This window comes from Giraffa tippelskirchi, chromosome 7 (assembly GCF_054371585.1).
Source record: "Giraffa tippelskirchi isolate mGirTip1 chromosome 7, T2T-mGirTip1v1.2.pri, whole genome shotgun sequence".
Lineage (NCBI taxonomy): Eukaryota > Metazoa > Chordata > Mammalia > Artiodactyla > Giraffidae > Giraffa > Giraffa tippelskirchi.
The window spans coordinates 1,398,088-1,405,876 of record NC_137281.1 but is presented as its reverse complement, the minus strand read 5'-3'; positions in this window follow the sequence as shown (position 1 = coordinate 1,405,876).

Sequence of the window (7,789 nt, the reverse complement as noted above, 5' to 3'; positions counted from 1 at the left end):
GGTTCACGTATTGCTGAAGCCTGGCTTGGAGAATTTTGAGCATTACTTTACTAGCATGTGAGATGAGTGCAATTGTGCGGTAGTTTGAGCATTCTTTGGCATTGCCTTTCTTTGGGATTGGAACGAAGACTGACCTCTTCCAGTCCTGTGGCCACTGCTGAGTTTTCCAAATTTGCTGGCATATCAAGTGCAGCACTTTCACAGCATCACCTTTGAGGATTTGAAATAGCTCAACTGGAATTCCATCACCTCCACTAGCTTTGTTCGTAGTGATGCTTTCTAAGGCCCACTTGACTTCACATTCCAAGATGTCTGGCTCTAGGTGAGTGATCACACCATCGTGATTATCTGTGTCGTGAAGATCTTTTTTGTACAGTTCTTCTGTGTATTCTTGCCACCTCTTCTTAATATCTTCTGCTTCTGTTAGGTCCATACCATTTCTGTCCTTTATCGAGCCTATCTTTGCGTGAAATGTTCCCTTGGTATCTCTAATTTTCTTGAAGAGGTCTCTAGTCTTTCCCAATCTGTTGTTTTCCTCTATTTGTTTGCACTGATCGCTGAGGAAGGCTTTCTTATCTCTCCTTGCTATTGAGAAACCTGTATGCAGGTCAGGAAGCAACAGTCAGAACTGGACATGGAACAACAGACTGGTTCCAAATAGGAAAAGGAGTACATCAAGGCTGTATATTGTCACCCTGCTTATTTAACTTATATGCAGAGTACATCATGAGAAACGCTGGGCTGGAAGAAACACAAGCTGGAATCAAGATTGCCGGGAGAAATATCAATAACCTCAGATATGCAGATGACACCACCCTTATGGCAGAAAGTGAAGAAGAACTAAAGAGCCTCTTGATGAAGGTGAAGGAGGAGAGTGAAAAAGTTGGCTTAAAGCTCAACATTCAGAAAACTAAGATCATGGCATCTGGTCCCATCACTCCATGGGAAATAGATGGGGAAACAGTGGAAACAGTGTCAGACTTTACTTTTTTGGGTTCCAGAATCACTGCTGATGGTGACTGCAGCCATGAAATTAAAAGACGCTTACTACTTGGAAGGAAGGTTATGGCCAACCTAGATAGCATGTTTAAAAGCAGAGACATTACTTTGCCAACAAAAGTCCGTCTAGTCAAGGCTATGGTTTTTCCAGTGGTCATGTATGGATGTGAGAGTTGGACGGTGAAGAAAGCTGAGCACCGCAGAATTGATGCTTTTGAACTGTGGTGTTGGAGAAGACTCTTGAGAGTTTCTTGGACTGCAAGGAGATCCAATCAATCCATCCTAAAAGAGATCAATCCTGGGTGTTCATTGGAAGGTCTGATGTTGAAGCTGAAGCTCCAATACTTTGGCCACCTCATGCGAAGTGTTGACTCATTGGAAAAGACCCTAATGCTGGGTAGGACTGGGGGCGGGAGGAGAAGGGGACGACAGAGGATGAGATGGTTGGATGGCATCACCGACTCGATGAACATGGGTTTGGGTAGACTCCGGGAGTTGGTGATGGACAGAGAGGCCTGGCGTGCTGCAATTCATGGGGTCGCAGAGAGTCGGACACGACTGAGCGACTGAACTGAACGGAGCTGAACTGATCCATCAATGAAGCCCCCATCGCCTTGTTAAGCCTCTTTAAGGGTTTGTCAAGGATAAATACAAATTTTTAAAGTCTTTCCCACAAATAAGAAAGCTTTAGTCATCTGAGCAAGCAGATTTAACTTATTCCAACTGTTCTTTATAAACTAGTAAGTTTACATTGTAATACCTGATTCACACCCAAGTGTCAAAGCCATGAGATCTCTAGTTTTGCCTGTTTATATGTCTGTGTACACATTATACCTTTGATAAATGTCTCTACCTCTAGATAAGGTTATCAAAATTAAATTTAGAGAAGAGCTCTATTTAATTGACTTAGAAGGTCAATGCTTAAAATGAAATATTTTTTAAATGTGAAAGAAACTGGCTAGAATGAATTGCAGGTTCGTGTGATCTAAGAAGTGTCTGAATTTTTTTCTTTCTTTCCTGTTTTTTAGGCCGTGCGGGCTCTTTGTTGCCTTGTGGGCTCCTCTAGCTGCGGCGTGAGGTCTTAGCTGCCCTGCGGTATATGGGCTCCTCAATCCCCCAGCAGTGACGGAACCTGCTTCCCCTGCATTGGCAGTCCCCTTGGCATAGGATTTAAAGCAAGTGTGAATCCAGCCATTGCACGGAGCAGGAAACTGAGGTGGAATAAAGCAGAAAGCAGTAAAAGACTATGAGGACTTTGAGACGATGGGGCCAGTGCAGTCAGATTTTTTGTAGAGAAGGCATTCTCTTATGTTGTATATTACTTCCATTGTGTATCACTTTTCTGTTGCTGTGTAAATGTTTTCATACATGTGTGGCTTAAAACAATGCACACCAATTATTTCACACTTGTAGTGGATCAGGAGTTGGGTCACGGCTTAGCTGAGTTGTCTGCTTCAAGGTCTTACAAGACGAGGCTCAAGTGGTCAGTGAGCACCAAAGTCTCAATGGAGACTGGATTGAGAAATAAGACACTTCAAAACTCATTCGGGTTATGGCTAGGATTTATTTTCTTGTGGTTGTAGGACTGAAGGCTTTAGCTTCTTGTTGTCTGTTGGCGAAAGTCACCCTCAGCTTCTACAAACTGCCTGCGGTTTCTTATCTTGTGAGCCTGCCAACACGGTCACTTGCTTCATCAAGCCTGCAAAGGAGAGAGAGAATCCAGAAAGATAGGTGTAACCCTGTACACATAATCACATATATCCCACCACCTTTGGTGTATTCTGTATGTCTAGAAGCAAGTTACAGATGAAACTCCAAATTGAGGAGAGAGGTCGTACAAAGGCTAGGACACCAAGAGGCAAGGATTTTGAGGCCCACATTGGTTATATACATACATACATCTACATCTATGTCTATATAGATATATTTGTGTGTGTAATGATTTAAAAATTACAGGAAATTAAAAAACTTTTTTTAATTTTATTTGTGACCACCCTGGGTCTTCGTTCCCGTGTGTGGTTTTCTCCTGTTGTGGTGAGCGGGGTCTAGCCTGCATTGCAGTACGTGGGCTTCTCTTCTTACGGAGCACAGGCTCCAGACGCACAGGCTCAGTAGTTGTGGGGCACGGGCTTAGTTGACCCACAGCGTGTAGGATCTTCCCGGACAAGGGGTCGAACCCATGTCCCCGAGTTGGCAGGCAGATTCTTAACCATTGAACTATCAGTGAAGTCCAGGACATTTGTAAGAATAGCACAGAGAAACTCCATAGAGCGTTAACATAGATTTATCCACAAACATTCTGTCACATTTGCTGTAGCATTCTCCTTCTCCTTTCTTCCCATTATCCATCAATTTATATTTGCCTAAACCATTCGAGAACATTACACTTACTGTCTCTTTCTTCTTAAATATTTGTTTGCATTTTTTTGATGGGGAAAACATTATCTCCCACAGCCAGAGGGAAATTTCCAATATCAGGGAATTTAACATTAAGTCAATAGACACATATGGCTCATGTTACGTTCGTCGTATATAATCCATCGTATGCATGTTGCTGTTGATGCTGTTCAGTCGCTAAGTAGTGTCTGACTCTTTGTGGCCCCACGGACTGCAGCACCTGGGCTCCCCTTCTCCCACCATCTCCCAGAGTTTCCTCAAATTCATGTTCATTGAGTCAGTGACGCTATCTATCATATGTAATATCACCTATCAAACAATGAATCAATACCAGATTTGATCTCATTAGGCAGAAGTTTGTTTTCTTTGTGGATTTAAATTTGGGGATTTAAGTATGGTCTTAGGTAATATGTATGAGCGCCAAATTGAGAAGGGGTGGGATATGATTGCTTGTTTTATATGTAAACTGGACAGGGTTATACTACTCAGTTATTGGATCCAATACTAATCTAGGTGTTGCTGTGAAGGTATTTTGTTGATGTGCTCAACATCTGCAATCAGTTAGTCAACTGATTATCCAATCTTTTAAGCAAAGGATTTTATTTTGATTCTTTCTTATCCAATCAGTTGTAAGGCCTTGAGAGGAAAAGTAAGGTTTCCCTGAGGAAAAAATTCAGCTTCAAGCCTGCAGCATTAGTTCTGACTGCAGTTTCCCATCTGTTCTCTACCCAGTGGATTTTGGACTTGCCAGGCCCCACAACTGCATAACCCAATTCCTTGAAATAAATCTCTTATGTTGTTCAGTTGCTAAGTCGTGTCTGACTCTCTGCGATCCCATGGACTCCAGCATGCCACGCCTCCCTGTCCTTCACTATCTCCCAAAGTTTGTTCAAACTCATGTCTATTGAGTCAGTGATGTTATCTAACAATTTCATTCTCTGCCACCCACTTCTTCTCCTGCCCTCAATCTTTCCCAGCATCACAATCTTTTCCAATGAGTCAGCTCTTTGTATCAGGTGGCCAAAGTATTACAGCTGCAGCTTCAGCATCAGTCCTTCCAATGAATATTCAAGGTTGATTTCCTTTTGGATTGACTGGTTTGATCTCGTTGCTGTTCAAGGGACTCTCAAGAGTTTTCTCCAGCACCACGATTCAAGAGCATCAACTATTTCACGCTCAGCTCTCTTTGTGGTCCAACTCTCACATCCGTTCACGACTCCTGGGAAAACCATAGCTTTGACTATATGGACCTTTCTCAGCAAACTGCTGTCTCTCTTTTTTAATGCACCGTCTGGGTTTGTCATAGCGTTCCTCCCAAGGAGCAAGTGTGTTTGAATTCACGGCGGCAGTCACTGTCCACAGTGATTTTGGAGCCCAAGAAAATAAAACCTGTCATTGCTTCCACTTCTCTCTTCTTAAAAAAAAATTGAATCCCTTAGGGGCATTTTCTGCACTCTCTGATTCCATTTCTCAATCTGTATGCACCCTCAAATCATGAAAAATGCACTTTATTCTTTCAGCTCCACATTGATGGGGGGAAATCAGCAGTGGTGACTTCTCAGATTGCTTAGTCTAGCTCTTGGTGGACACTAGAAGCTCTAACACGAGCTTGTTAGTTTCCTGCCATCAACTGCTTGGGTCCAGTGTTCACGCTCTGATCCTTTTCTTCTTCTGTCTTCACTCATTCCCTTGACAGCCTCATCTAACCATGACTCGAAATGATAGTGTAAGGTAACAACTTTGAATTTATATCTGCAGGCGTGAACTCTCAATGTTCAATCATAGGTTGAAATGCCTAAGAGACACATACTTAGTGGTCTCATAAACGTTTCAAATTGATCATGTTAAAACCTGGAGTCTTCATCTCCCCTGGTGGCTCAGTGGTAAAGACTCCACCTGCCAATGCAGGAGACATGGGTTCAATCCCTGATCTGGGAAGAGCCCATATGCTGCGGAGCAACTAAGCTCATGAGCCACAACTATTGAGCCTGCGCTCTAGAGCCCAGGAGCTGCAACGACTGAAGCCCATGTGCCCTAGAGCCTGTGCTCCACAGTAAGAGACGCCACTGCAACAAGAAGCTCGCATCCTACATGTAGAGAGAGTAGCCCCCACTCGCCACAGCTAGAGAAAAACCCCGCACGGCAACAAAGACCCAGGGCAGCCAAAAAAAAAACCTGGAGTCTTCATTTTCCCTCCAGGTCTCTTCAACATGTGGCTTCCTCATTTCAAGGGATGGAAAATCCATTCTTCGGGCGATCTAGGTCAACTATACATGAAGGAGACTCAGGGGAGACTCAGGGCATGTGTGCAGTGCATTGAGATGGGACTTCTGGTTTCCTTGTCAAGGTAATTTTTAAGCTACTTTAAAAAAATCTGTTCCCCTAGAATGCTACCAAGCCAAACTCGGGTTCACTCACTCCATGCACAGCAAAGCCAACCTGACACAGGCTTGTGGTGAAAGTACAGCGTTTATCGCAGGGTGCCAACCAAGGAGAATGGGGAGCTCACACTCAAAAGACCTGAACACCTTGATGACTTCAGGTGAGGGTTTTTACTTTTAAAAAACACATTTATTTATAATTAATTAATTAGTATTTGGCTGCACTGGGTCTTTCTTATGGCATACAGGCTCTTCATTGCTATGCTCAGGCTTTCTCTAGCTGCAGAGACTGCGGGTGACTCTTGAGTTGTTGTGGCTTCTCTTGTTGCTGACCACAGGCTCTAGAGCATGAGGGCTTCAATAGTTGTGGTGCATGGGCTTGGTTGCCCTGCAGCATGTGGGATCTTAGTTCTCAGACCAGGGGATCAACCCCATGTCCACCGCACTGGCAGGCAGATTCCTAGCCCCTGGACCACCAGGGAAATCCCCAGGCAAGAGTTTTTAAGGACAGGGTTGGGAAGAGGGTCCCAGGATGCATGATCAGCTCATGAAGAATTTTCTGACTGTTTGGGGCTGAGGTAACAGGGTGGTGTTCCAGGAATCTCACCATCGATCTTCTGATTCCAAGCAGTCTGTGGTCTATGTGTTTGAGGTCAGCAGTTTCCACCTGATGGGAATTTGGTTTCTATTAAAAAAAAAAAACCTTAAAATGTGCTTCAGACATTGTTAACTGTCTTCCTCGAGGACAGCTAAGCGCTTATGACCCCATCCTACAGATTGACGTATTGCTTAAGTTATTTTCTCCTTCTCTGTTTGACTGCCTCTTCTTTGTTCGAATTGTTGCCTCTTAAAATGGTTAACTGTTGGAGCCCACCGTTTGGAAATCAGGGAGGCCAAGTCAACTAAAGCCGTTGCCACAAACAAGAAGCAGGCACACAGAGAGGTGCGGTGGTGGAGGAGGCTCCACGCGGTCCTGCTAGGTTTCGGGAAGAGGCTCTTGGGAATTCACTGGTGGTCCAGTGGTTATGATTTTGGACACACACAGTAGTAAGTGGCAGTGAATAGTAGCTGGAAGCAAGGTCTTAGTTTTTCAGACCAGGAGTCCTAACCACTGGACCACAGGGGCCAGCAGTTAGGGGTTGAGTCCCTAGTCTTTGCCTGCCTAGTCAAGAATGAATTCAGGCAAGGAGGCAGAAAGTAAAGTGTAAAGTAAAAAGTTTATTGAAAAATACATGCAGAAAGGTGCATGGGCAAACTTAGAGTCACGACTTTGGGAAGTTTAAATCCTTTACAAGGGGGCAGCTTTCTGGGTCTTTGTCTTCCCTCTGACCAATCATCTCTCTTTGCACCCCCCCTCCTGGCTAAATTGTCTCAGGACCCCTGGGTACGTACACACACACACACACCTCCGCCAAGATAGATCTTGAAGTGAAGGCTTCTGGAAGGAGACTTATTATGGCCTGGTGTTATACCCTGACTTTTGACCCCAAGGAGCCTTTCTGCTCATGTGCAGTGTCTCCTTTGTCCCAAAAAAGGAGGACACTTTACCCAAACAGGGTTTTGCCCCTTTGTGTTTGCCATGACTATTATCTTAAGGCATTTACAAGAGCTTCCCAGGTGGTAAAGAATCTGCCTGCAATGCTGGAGACACGAGAGACAAGGGTTCAGTCCTGCAACCGACTCCAGTATTCTTGTTTGGGAAAATCCCATGGACACACAAGCCTGCTGGGCTACAGTCCATGGGGTCGCAGAGTTGGACAGAACTGAACACAGTGTACAAGAAACAAAGACTGGCTATTTACCCTGTTTCTGTTACTTCCATTTTGAAGGGCAAACAGGGGGCTGATTTTTTCCCCAATGCCTTGACTGGAGTCCACCTACATTTTGTCTCTGGAAATGCAAACAGGAGGCTAGTTGTAAACGTCTCACCTGGAGCGCATCTAACTCCTACCTCAATTAGGACCCTGAGTTTCCACTGCAGGGATGCAGGTTCCATCCCTGGTCGGGAAACT